The sequence below is a fragment of the Leucopleurus acutus genome (assembly GCF_964270905.1).
Source record: "Leucopleurus acutus genome assembly, chromosome: 10".
Taxonomy (NCBI): Eukaryota; Metazoa; Chordata; class Mammalia; order Artiodactyla; family Delphinidae; genus Leucopleurus; species Leucopleurus acutus.
In genome coordinates this window covers 89,755,989-89,768,852 of record NC_139153.1, presented here as the reverse complement: position 1 = coordinate 89,768,852, position 12,864 = coordinate 89,755,989, and positions in this window count along the sequence as shown.

The window sequence follows — 12,864 nt, the reverse complement described above, 5'->3', positions numbered from 1 at the left end:
TCCTTTAATCTTTATACTATGGGTAAGTGGTTAACACACCATCCTGTTACAGAATTAGAGTTTTCTAAGTCTGACTGTATATTTACCTTTACCAGTGTGCTGTCTACTTTCATCTTTTCTTGACACTAATTAGCATCTTTTCATTTCAGCTTGAAGAACTCCTTTCAACATTTCCTGCAGGGTAGGTCTAGTGGTGACAAAGTCACTCAGCTTTTCTTTGTCTGAGAGATTCTGTTTCCCCTTCATATCTTGAGGGTAACTTAACCAGACAGAGTATTCTTGGCTGGAAATATTTTTTTCCTTCAACACTTTGAATATGTCATTTCACTCTTTGCTGGCCTAGAGGGTTTCTGCTGAAAAGTCTGCTGTTAGCCTAATGGGGCTCCTTTGTAGGTTATAATCTTTTTTTCCCTGACTGCTTTTAGGATTCTCTCTTTATCTTTGATTTTTGATAGTTTCACTATAATGTGTCTTGGAGAAAGTCTTTTTGCATTGAGATAATGGGATGAGCTATTAGCTTTGTGAACTTGGATATCTAAGTCTTTCTCCACGTTTGGGAAGTTCTGAGCTTTTATTTCTTTAAATAAAGTTTCTGCATCTTTCTCCTGCTCTTGTCCTTCTGGAAACCCTATTATTCTAATAATTGTTATTCTGATGGAATTTATTAGATCATGTAAGCTTTCTTCACTCTTTTTCATTCTTATTTTCTTTGTTCTGCTCTAACTGGGTTATTTCAAAATTCCTGTTCTCCAGTTCACTTATTCTGTCTTCCATTTTCTCCGCTCTACTGCAGATTTTCTCTATTGTATTTTTCATGTAATTCATTGAATTCCTCAGCTTCAGAATCTCTATTTTTTCTGATTCCCATCTCTTTGGTACATATCTCATTTTGTTCATGTATATTTTTCCTGGTTTCATCGAACTATCTTTCTGAGTTTTCTTGTAGTTCATTGAGTTTCTTACAAACTATCATTTTGAATTCTTTATCAGTTAGATTAGAAAATTCCATGCCTCTGAGCTCAGTTATTGGTTAATTATTTTTATCTTTTGGTGATAACATGTTTTATTAATTTTTCTTTGAATTATTTTTAATTAAATTTTTAATTTTCATACCATTTTTAAAGGTTACTTTCCATTTACAATTATTTCAAAATATTGGCTATATTCCCTGTGTTGTACAATACATCCTTGAGCCTATCTTACACCCAGTAGTTTGTACCTCCCCCTCCTCCACTCCTATATTGCCCCTCCCCCTCCACTGGTAACCACTAGTTCTCTATATCTGTGTCTGCTTCTTTCTTATTATATTCACTAGTTTGTTGTATTTTTTAGATTCCACACGTGATATCATACAGTATTTATCTTTCTCTGTCTGACTTATTTCACTTAGCATAATGACCACCAAGTCCATCCATGTTGCTGCAAATGGCAAAGTTTTGTTCTTTTTTATGGCTGAGTAGTATTCCATTGTATATGTATACACATTGTTGTGGTGTATAGTTTTATAGTAGCCTCATATGATCCTTTATATTTCTGTGATATCTGTTGTAATATCTCCTTTTTCATTTATAATTTTGTTTATCTGGATCCTCCTTTTTCTTTGGGAAGTCTAGCTAAAAGTGTGTCAAATTTTTGTTAGATTTCAAGGAGCCAACTCTTGGTTTGGTTAATCTTTTTTGTTTTTCTATTCTCTATATCATTTATTTCTGCTCTAATAGTTATTATTTCCTTCTGCTAACTTTGGGCTGAGTTTGTTCCTTTTCTCTTTCTTTAAGTCATAGAATTAAGTTGTTTATTTGGGATCTTTTTTCTTAATATAGGCATTTATTTTTATAAATTTCCCTCTTAGAAATGCATTTGCTGCATCCAAAACGTTTTGGTATATTGTGTTTCCATTTTTGTTTGTCTCAAGATACTATTTTATTTCCCCTTTAATTTCTTTGACCTATTTGTAGTTCAAGAGAGTGTTGATTAATTTCCATGTATTCATGAATGCTCCAGTTTTGCTCAGTTATTGATTTCTAGTTTCATACCATTGAAGTCAGAGAAGACACTGGGTATGATTTCAGTCTTCTTGAATTTGCTAAGATTTATTTTGTGGCATAACATATGGTCTATCTAGAAAATGTTCCATGTGTACCTGAGAAGAATATGTATTCTTCTGTTGTCTGATAGAATGTTCTGTATTGTCTGTTAGGTCCATTTGGTCTATACTGTTGTTCAAATGCACTGTTTTCTTATTGACTTTCTGTCCGGATGATCTGTACATTGTTGAGAGTGGGATATTAAAGTCCCCAACTATTGTATTACTGTTTATTTCTCCTTTTAGCTCTGTTAGTTTTTATGTGCTTTATGTGTTTAGGTGCTCTGAAATTGGGTACATAAATATTTACAGTTACTATATCTTCTTGATGTATTGACCCCTTTATCATTATATAATGATGTTTTTTGTCTTTTCTCACTATTTTTAGTTTAAAGTCTATTTTGTCTTATAACTACACCTGCCTTTTTTTTTAAATTGCTATTTGCTTGAAATACCTTTTTCCATCCTTTTACTCTCAGTCTATGTGTGTCTTTAAGGCTAAAATGAGTCTCTTGTAGACGACATATTGTTAGATCTTGTTTTTTTAATCCATTTAGCTACTCTGTGTCTTTTGATTGGAGAATTTTGTCCATTTACATTTAAAGTAACTATTGATAGGTAAGGACTGTAGATCCATTTTTCCTTTTTTCTTGTCCTGCTGCTTTTTGTGTGTGTGTGTTGATATCTTTTGGTATCAGTATGTTTTGACTTTTTTGTGTAGTTACTACAAGTTTTCCCTTATGGTTATCATGAGGCCACATGAATGGTCTCTTCTTTCAGACTTTGCAGGTTTGCTTTGGCAGAGAGTTCTTAAAATTATAACACCCTATTTTAAACTGATAACAACTTCAGTAACATTCCTATGCTTTACACTTTTCCTCACACTTTATGTTATTGATGTTATAATTTGCATATTTTTTATATTTTGTAAATAATACCGATTATTGTGTTTATGGTAATTTTTACTACATTTATTTCTTAACTTTTAAAAGAGTTGTAAGTGAATTACATACCACCATTACTGTATTACAGAATCCAACTCTGACTATATATTTACTATAGCTAGTGACTTTTACACTATGTTCTTATGTTTTTTTGATGTTAATTATTATGCTTTTACTTCCACTCTAAGAACTCCCTTTAGCATTTCTTGTAAAGCAGGTCTAGTGGTGAGGAACTTCCTCAGTTTTTGTTTGTTCAGGAAAGCCTTTATCTCTCCATATCTGAAGGACAACTTTGCTGGGTATAGAATTCTTGGTTGACAAGGTTTTTTTCTTTCAATGTTTTGATATATTATCCAATTCTCTCTGGGCCTGAAATATTTCTGTTAAGAAATCCTCTAATAGTTGTACGGTAGTTCCCTTGTATGTAACTTCTCTCTTTTCTCTTGCTTCTTTCAAAATTCTTTGTCTTTGACTTTTGACAGTTTATTTATAATGTGTCTCAATATAGCCCTATTCTTGTTCAACCTATGGGGCGTCTTTTGGGCCTCTTGGATCTAGATTTCTATTTCTCTTCTCATGTTTGTGAAGTTTTCAGCCATTACTGCTTTAAATATACTTTCTTTCCCTATCTCTATCTCTTCTCCTTCTGGAATTTCCATAATGCAAATATCATTCCTTTTCATTCTGTCCCATAAGCCTGTAGGCTTTCTCCACTCTTTTTCTTTCTGTTTACTTTTTGCTTCTCTGACTGAATCATTTCAAGTGCTATACATTGCTGATTCTTTCTTCTACATGGTCAAGTCTGCTTTTGAAGCTCCCTATTGAATTCTTAACTCCCATTATTGTACTTTTCAACTCTACGATTTCTGTGTGTCTGTTCTTATAGTTTCTGTTTCTTTGTTGAACTTCTTGTTTTGTTCATGCATTGTTTTCCTAATTTCTTTCAGTTGTCTGTGTGTTATTGTACACTAAACTTCTTTAAGAGGATGATTCTGAATTCTTTTTCTGACAGTTCATAGATCTGCACATATTTAGAGTCAGTTATTAGACGTTTATTAGTTACATTGGTGGTGTCATATTTACCTGATTTTTCATGATCTTTTATTCCTTACATGGTATTTGCATGTTTGAGTAAGTGGTCTCTTCTTTTGGGCTTTGCAGGTTTGCTTTGGCAGAGACAGTTCTTCAACAGTCAGCTCAGTTTGGGTTTCTGGACGTGTCTGCTGCTAATGTCCTTGGGCACATGGGGCCTGCTATTAGGGTCTATTTTTGTGAGACAACTGTTCAAGCTCTGAGATCAGCGGTGGGAGGTGCCACTTGCTGTCAACAACTGTATAGAACTGCTGGCTTGGTTCCCTGTCAAAGTGAGCCTGTAGGATGGACTTTGCAGTTGCCTGAATTCTCTCATCAGACTTACTGGATGGCCAGAACTGGATACTATACTCAGCAGTATGTGGGGCTATGAATTAGCTTCCCTGTCCTGGTAGGGCAAGAGGATGGGCTCCAGAGCTTTCATAACTCATTGTTTGGGGGCCCAAATCATGCGAGAGCATGCATTGAATATCCTGGTCAGGTGAGGTCATTGGTTTTACTCTGCAGACAGGGAAAACCACAAGCTGTGCTGTCTGTTCAGAGTCCACTGTAAGCACAGATGTTGAATGGGCTGCAGCTACCCATGTGTTCTGGGCAAGGTTCCCTGGTCAGGTAAGCTGAAGTTCGTATTCAGCAATATATGGGGCTATGAATCACTTTCCCTGTCTGGGTGCAGCAAGAGAAGCAGCTCCAAAGCCACCAAGGCGCTTGGTCTGTGATGTTGACTCAAACTGATCCATGCCCCAAGTTTCTTGTCTGAACAGGGCCACTGGCTTGCCTCTGGGGGCAATCACCACTGCTTACCTGTTTCTCAGCTCAAGCATTGCTGGGTTATACAGCAGCTTCCAGGTATTTTCATGGAGCCCTTCCGGTCAGATGGAGCTGGGAAACATACTCCACAATAGGTGGGGCTGTGAATTAACTCCCCTGCCTTGGTGTAGCAGGTGACAACTCCATGCCCGGTACTGGCTTTGCTTTGAGGGTGATCAGCTCCGCCTGCCTTCCTCTCAGCTTAAGCATTGCTGGGTTATGCATCTTCCAGGTCTTCTCTGCAGCCCTTCATGTCAGATGGGGCTAAGAGTCAAGTTTTGTAGCAGATGAGGTTTGGACTTAGCTCTCCTGCCTGGGAAGGATTGGAGGGCCCACTTCAGGCAATTGTCAAATTTTTCCAGATACTCTTTCTGGTCAAGAGGGGCCAGGAGCCATGCTTATTCCACAGTGGGTTTGGCTATGACTCAGCAATTCTGCCTGGGCAGGGGCAGACCAGGCTGTAAGCCCGGCAAAACTCCTCATTTGAAGACCTGAATGAGGATGTCCTGAAACCCGCTGAGTTCCCTGGTCAGATTATGCCCCTTATTTGGTTCTGCAGATGAGCAAATCCACTGGTTGGGACTACCACTGGGCTCTGCAGGTAGGAACTTTGTCTGCCAAGACCTGAATGCTGTTTGTTGGAAAACCCCTCCCAGTAGTTGAGCCCAGCAGACTCCCTTACAATCTCTATAGGGCAAAGCCGGACTAGGGGCTCCCACAGAGCAACCCACAGTGTTATATGTCACCCTGGTCTGTCTTTTCCCAGTGGAGGAACCATAGGCTCAGGGAAGACCTCTCAGCATGGTGCTGCAATGGCCTGGAAGAGGGGCAATGTGTTCAGCTTGTAGCCATTCTTCTTGCCCTTCTAATGAAGTCTGTTCTGGTCTCTGTTGCAGAGGTTGCTTCAAACTCACACCGATATTCTAGAATTCTCAGTGGTATCTTGTCTGTGAATAGTTGTTAGTTATTGCTCTTGTGATAGGGAGCAAAGTCAGAAATGACCTACGTCACCACCTTGGTGATGTCGCTCCTGGCATTGTCTACTTCTGTGTCCACATTAGGTTTATACATTCTTGCGTTATTGTGTTGTACTTCTGACACAATGTGATGGTGGAGTTCTGTGGTTATAAATTAATCCTGGTTGGTTTTCTTCTAGTTGCATTCAAATCATTTACTGTTTCTGAAACCAAAATTATATTACATATATTTATAGATACCATTGCGTACTAAACTGACTAATCTGGCTTTTTATGTTAAATTTTAACATCATTCAGATAAATGAACAGAATGTAAAGGTACAGCTCAATTATCACAAAGTGAACATCTGTGTAACCACCATGTAGATCAAGAAATAGTGTTGCCAACTCTCTAGGACCCCTAGTGCCCCCTCCATCTTTCTCAAAAATAATTACCATGACTTCTAATAATATACTTTGGGTTTTTCTATTTTTTGAACTTTTTATAAAATGGGATTCTATAATATGTATTTTGTGTCTAGCTATTTTTTAATTTAAAATTTTTTATTGAAATATAGTTGATTTACAATGTGCTAATTTCAGGTGTACAGCAAAGTGGTTCAGTTATACATACATATATGTGGGATCTTAGTTCCCTGACCAGGGTTCGAACCCGCATGCCCTGTATTGGAAGCACAGAATCTTAACCACTGGACCGCTAGGAAAGTCCCTGTGTCTAGCTATTTTCATTTTCTTTTGCTTTTCTGTTTATTATCACAGAAATACTTTTGTATATAGCTCTTGTACTACCTGACTTTGCTAACCATCTTTATTGATCCTAAAATTTATCTGTATGTTTTTTCTAAAGGTTTTCTGTTTATAAAGTTATAGCATCTGCATTTAATAAAAGATTTACTTCTTCTTTTCAACCCTTACATCTTTCATTTCTTTATATCGCCTTATTGCATAGACTGTACACATTTTCCTATCTCCAATTTCAAGAGGAAAGCCTTCAACATTTCACTACTAAATATGACAATTGCTATAGGCTTTTATATGTTTATTAGTTACTTCCTTTCTATTTCTACTTTCTCAAGACTTTTGAGAGGGTTGAGCACTGGAATGATACACTTTTTAAATTTTTTCTGGTTTTAATGAGAATTGATTCCATGGCAACCCATGGAATGGGAGAAAATATTTGCAAATCATATATCTGATAAGGAGTTTTTATGCTATTGAGTTGTATGAGTCCTTTATATATTTGGATATTAACCCCTTCTTCAATTTCTTTCATTAATATCTTAGAGTTTTCAGTGTACAGGTCTTTTACCTCCTTGGTTAAATTTATTCCTAGTATTTTATTCTTTCTGATGCAATTGTAAATGGGACTGTTTTCTTAAACAGTCCCATTTACAACTGATAGCTCATTATTAGTGTATAGAAACACCACTTTTTTATACATTGATTTTGAATCCTTCAATGTTATTGAATTTATTAGTTCTAAGAGCTTTTTTGGTGGAGTCTTTAGGGTTTTCTATATATAATATTATGTTATCTGCAAATAGTGATAGTTTTACTTCTGCCTTTCTGATTTGGATGATTTTATTTATTTTCCTTACTTAACTGCTCTGGCTAGAACTTCCAATACTAAGTTTAATAAAAGTGGTGAGAGTGGGCATCTTTGTCTTGTTCCAGATGTTAGAGGAAAGCTTTCAGCTTTTCACCAATGAGAATGATGTTAGCTGTGGGCTTTTCATATATGGCCTTTATGACATGGAGGTACATTCCCTCTATACTCTCTTTGTTGGGAGTTTTTATCATAAATGGATATTAAATTTTGTCAAATTTATTTTTGCACTTATTGAGATGATCATGACTTTTATCCTTCATTTTGTTAACATGATGTTTCACATTGACCAATTTGCAGATGTTAAACCTTCCTTGCAGCCCTGGGATAAATCCCATCTGATCATGATGTCTGATTCTTTAATGAACAATATTATTGAATTAGGTTTGCTAATATTTTGTTGAGGATTTTTGCATGCATGTTCATCAGGGATATTGGCCTGTAATTTTCTTGTGGTGTCCCCTTCTGGTTTTGGTATCAGGATAATGATGGTCTTGCAAAATGCATTTGGAAGTGTTCCCTCCTCTTTTTCTGGAAGAGTTTGAGAAGGGCTGGTATTAATTCTTCTTCTTCTTCTTAAATTAATTCTTCTTAAATAAGAATTTAATTCTTCTTAAATTCTTCTAAATGGTTGGTAGAATTCACCAGTGAAGCCTTCTGGACCTGGACTTCTGTTTGTTGGGAGGTTTTTCATTACGGATTCAAAGTCCTTACTACTAACCAGCCTCTTCAGATTTTCTCTTTCTCCCTGACTCAGTCTTGGCTGGTTGCATGTTTCTAGCAATTTATCCGTTTCTTCTAGATTGTCCAGTTTGTTGGTGTGTAATTTTCATAGCAGTCTCTTATGATCCTTTGTATTTGTGTGGCATTGCCAAGGCTTTTTTGTTATTGTTGTTGTTGGTACGCGGGCCTCTCACCGCTGTGGCCTCTCCTGCCGCGGAGCACAGGCTCCGGACGCGCAGGCCCAGCGGCCACGGCCCACGGGCCCAGCTGCTCTGCGGCATGTGGGATCCTCCCGGACCGGGCCAGGAACCCGTGTCCCCTTGATTGGCAGGCGGACTCTCAACCACTGCGCCACCAGGGAAGCCTGCCAAGGCTTTTTAAAATCATGAGCAGATAATGGAATGTTTCCAATTGTTTTTTATGCATCTGTTAACATGATCACTATCGTTTTTCTCCTTCATTCTGTAAGAATGTTAATCACACTCCTTATTTATTGAATACTGGACCAAGCCAGCATTCCCAAATATAACAATATGAGCAAGGCTTATTACCTTTTTATATACTGTTCAATGCACTTTGTTAGTATTTTGTTTAGGATTTTTTGAGTGGATTCAACTATAGTTTTTCCTATAATGTTTGTCATGTTTTGGTATCAAGATTATTTAAGCATTGGGAATTATCTTTTTTTTTTTCCTTTCCTAATCTCTGAAAGAGTTTTTAAAGTTTACTATTCACTCTTTTTTAAAAGTTTGGCAGAATTCATCAGTGGGACTTCTAAGCCTACCTAAAGTCTTCTTTATGGGAAGCTTGTTAATTACAGACACAATTTATTTAATAGTTATAACATTGTTCTGATATTTCTATTTCTTCTTGGGTTCATTTTAGTCACCACTAATATGTTGAGGAGTGTATCAATTTTATCTAACTTACCTAACTTTAATAAGTTTAAAGCTGTTCATAATATACATAAAATCTTGCAGCAGTGTTGTTTCCTTTTTGATTCCTGACATTAGCTGTGTTTTCTGCCTGTGTTCTTTCAATCAGTTCCTACTAGAGTTTATGAATTATATTAGTCCTTTCCAAGAACCAACTTTCAGCTTTATTGATTATTTATTTATTTATGGCTGTGTTGGGTCTTTGTTTCTGTGCGAGGGCTTTCTCTAGTTGCGGCAAGCAGGGGCCACTCCTCATTGCAGTACGCCGGCCTCTCACTATCGCGGCCTCTCGTTGTGGAGCACAGGCTCAGTAGTTGTGGCTTACGGGCCTAGTTGCTCTGCGGCATGTGGGATCTTCCCAGACCAGGGCTCGAACCTGTGTCCCCTGCATTGGCAGGCAGATTCTCAACCACTGCGCCACCAGGGAAGCCCTGATCTTCTTTTTTTGATTGTTTTCTATTTCATTAATTTTTTTTCTCTTACTATTTCCTTCTTTCTACTTTTGGGGAGAGTTTATTTAAGCTTTTCTTATTCTAACTTCTTGAAATTAATGCTAAGCTCATTTATTTTCAGATCTTGTTCTTTACAAATACACACATTTAAAGCTATCAACTTTAAGCCTGGCTTTCACTGCAACCCACCCATCTGTTTTATCAGCAGTAGTACCTTTGTAACTTTGTATGCATAAGCCTGTATTTTATTATTTATTTAAAAAATATTGGATCTACTTTTATTTACATCACATCATAATTCTCTAAACTCTTTTAAGCTATATGCATATAGTAATTTAATAAAATGGGGGTGGGGGGCTTTCAACTTCCCATTGTCTAGAGGACAGAGGAGAAGTATGTACACACCTGCCTGTGCTTTTCATTCGATCCCACCTTCCATCTTCACTCTCCTACCCAAATGTCACCAGCTCTTGGAGTTCTTTCTCAGCAAGATTTTCTGATCTCTCCTTTCTCTGAACTCTTACAGTATTTGATATCCATCTTACTCATTGTGACACTTGCTAATAAGTGTCTTCCAGTGTTACTTGTTTCAAGTGTGTATGTATTTTTAATTAGCCCATTGTGATAGGTAGAGATTCTAGATCTTTAAATGTATTTTGTGTCTCCCTTACCACATTGCGTCGTGCTAGGCATGGGACTCACGGTCCTAATAACACCAGATACAGGAAGAGCAGGTGTAACTGATGAGGGTGCAGCCAGTGCCCGTCCACATGCTCTCGGCACCTTTCCTGGGAGTGCAGCAGCTGCTTGTTGCAATCCCCCTGCATCTCTGCTGAGGACCATCCTTCCCTGCTGAGCGTGCTGGGCCTGCTTGCAGGACCTGCCATGCCACTAAGGAGTTGTCCCAGTGACAAATGAGAGTTGGTCCATGAATGCTTCAGCTTCCTGTTCTTGGGTGGGACAGCTCTGGGGTGTGCTCTCCACTGTCTCCCGGGGTCCCCAGCAGTCTGAGCCCCAGTTGCCCACAGTGGTAATCTACTAATGAGTGCACCCTGTATTAGCTTCTGTCTCTATCCTGTCTCACTTCCCCATTCCAAATCCTTCCTGGTATCACTTCCCAAACAAACTACTGCTACTCAACATGAAATCCTCATCTCAGGGAAGGTCTGCTTCTGGGAAGACACACTGCAAGACCATCTGTGGCCTTTCTGCCTTTCTAAAGGGATCATTCTCAGAGATTAACAAGGCTTCAAAAACAAATTCTAACTACAGTTTATTCAAGCTAATAGCACAAGAAGAGTTTTTGACACAATTCGTGAAAAGAGCTTACACAGTTTGGCGACACCAGACCTAAGCCCAAGAGGGCAGCCCAGGGTTCCAATGCCAACCCTGTCACTCACTGCATGTGTGACCACAGGAAAGTTACTCAGTTTTTTCAGATCTCAGGTTCCTAAGGTAAAAATGGATAGTAACAACTGGTTCCACTCGCCTCACTTTCTTGGTTTGGGAAACAAAGGAGAGAATGTATGGGAATGGGTTTTATGAACTGCCAATTACAAATAAAACATGGGGTGAAATGGAATATCGCTTCTTTTCACGAGGGACTGAAACTACTCCAGTAATGTTTAGGAAACTAATTACAAGAAAGAAAGAGAGGGAAGGAGGGAGGGAGGGAGGGAGGAAAAAACAAATTTGTCCCAAAGATATGTTGGTTTCTAATATCAATATTTTTCCCTATGATAGTGAGGCATAAACTTGATTTGTGAATTTTTTTTTAATTTTTATTTTTTGGCCATGCAGCATGTGGGATCTTAGTTCCCCAACCAGGGATCAAACCTGCATCCCCTGCAGTGGAAGCGTGGAGTCTTAACCACTGGACCGTCAGGGAAGTCCCAATTTGTGAATTTGATCCAAGTGCCTTGTCTTGTTGAGAAACAAATGAACTGGGAAGGGAGACCTAGAAAGAAAGATCCACTTACTGCCTTGCTCATCCTAGTAATTTTGGGTCAAAAGAGGAAGATGCCCATGACTTACTCACCTGGGTGAACAGACCTGTTGGACACACAGGGGAGCTTTAAATATTTGCTAAAATATTTACCTGTTTCTTTCTAAATTAAGAAACTTGCCTAACTGCCCCCACTATAATACTGGAATATCAAGGATGAAAGATCGTACGTAAAATGCTTTTATTTTCCTTTTGAAATTGACCACCTAGAACGTATTACTCAGGCAACAAAATACTCCAAAGTTATAGGTCAAAAAATAAGTTAGCTCAGCCCAGCACTCCCACTGGCTGGGGAGCTTTACTCCTAGAAATAGAGAGACCCACAAGAGTGCCAAGAAAAATATCAAGTCGTAGGTTGTTAGAAACCAAAGCAACCTTGCTGGTGACCTTTTACAGATACTCACCTTGTCCAGATGAGGAAGTTGACATCCAAAGAGCTCATATAGCCCCATGTCACAGTGACTTGATTGTCTCTCCATGGTCACACAGCGAGTAAGAAGCAGAAACGTGGCTTAAACAAAGCTATTTCGCCTCCAACATCTGTGCTTCTTTGAGTCCACACAACCTCCTGTTTTTGTTTTCAGATAAGGAGAGGACAGGGCAGTATTTGACTCTACCGGAACAGTCATTAAAATCTGACCTCTGTGACTGTCATAAAGTCATAAATGACTGTCATTCATGGTTTAAAAGGAACACCAGAGGTTAAAGTGGCAATTGCTACATATTCAGAGAGTGAGTGAATGAATGAATGAAGGACTGAAGGAAGATCTGAAGAACAAATGAATGGACGTTTGGATTTGTAAAGCGATATGAGTTGCCGGCAATTACCATAAATGTCCACAAGATGTCACTACTTCACACCACTTCAGAAAAGCCATCCACATTCAAGTCAAGAATGTTTTTGATCTTTGGACACAGAGGTGATTTATCTCTTATAATTGAAAGCAGCTCTGTCATTTCTAATGTCTTTTGACCGCTTCCTTGTTTTCTCTTACATCTACCTCGAGAAAGATTGCAAAAATGTAGACTTTAACTAAGGCCTGAGACTTACCCTGCTTATGCTGGGAAACATTAAGAAGTCACCCACCCAAGGGGTTCCCAGGCTGCTCCAGGGCCGGAGACCTTGCACAAAGCCCTTTGTCTGCTCAGTTGCAAAGCTCCTGTCGGCACTTTCTTGTAATTCTACCACGCTTAGTGCTTCAGACTCATGGAAACAGTGATTCAGCAGCATCCAAAA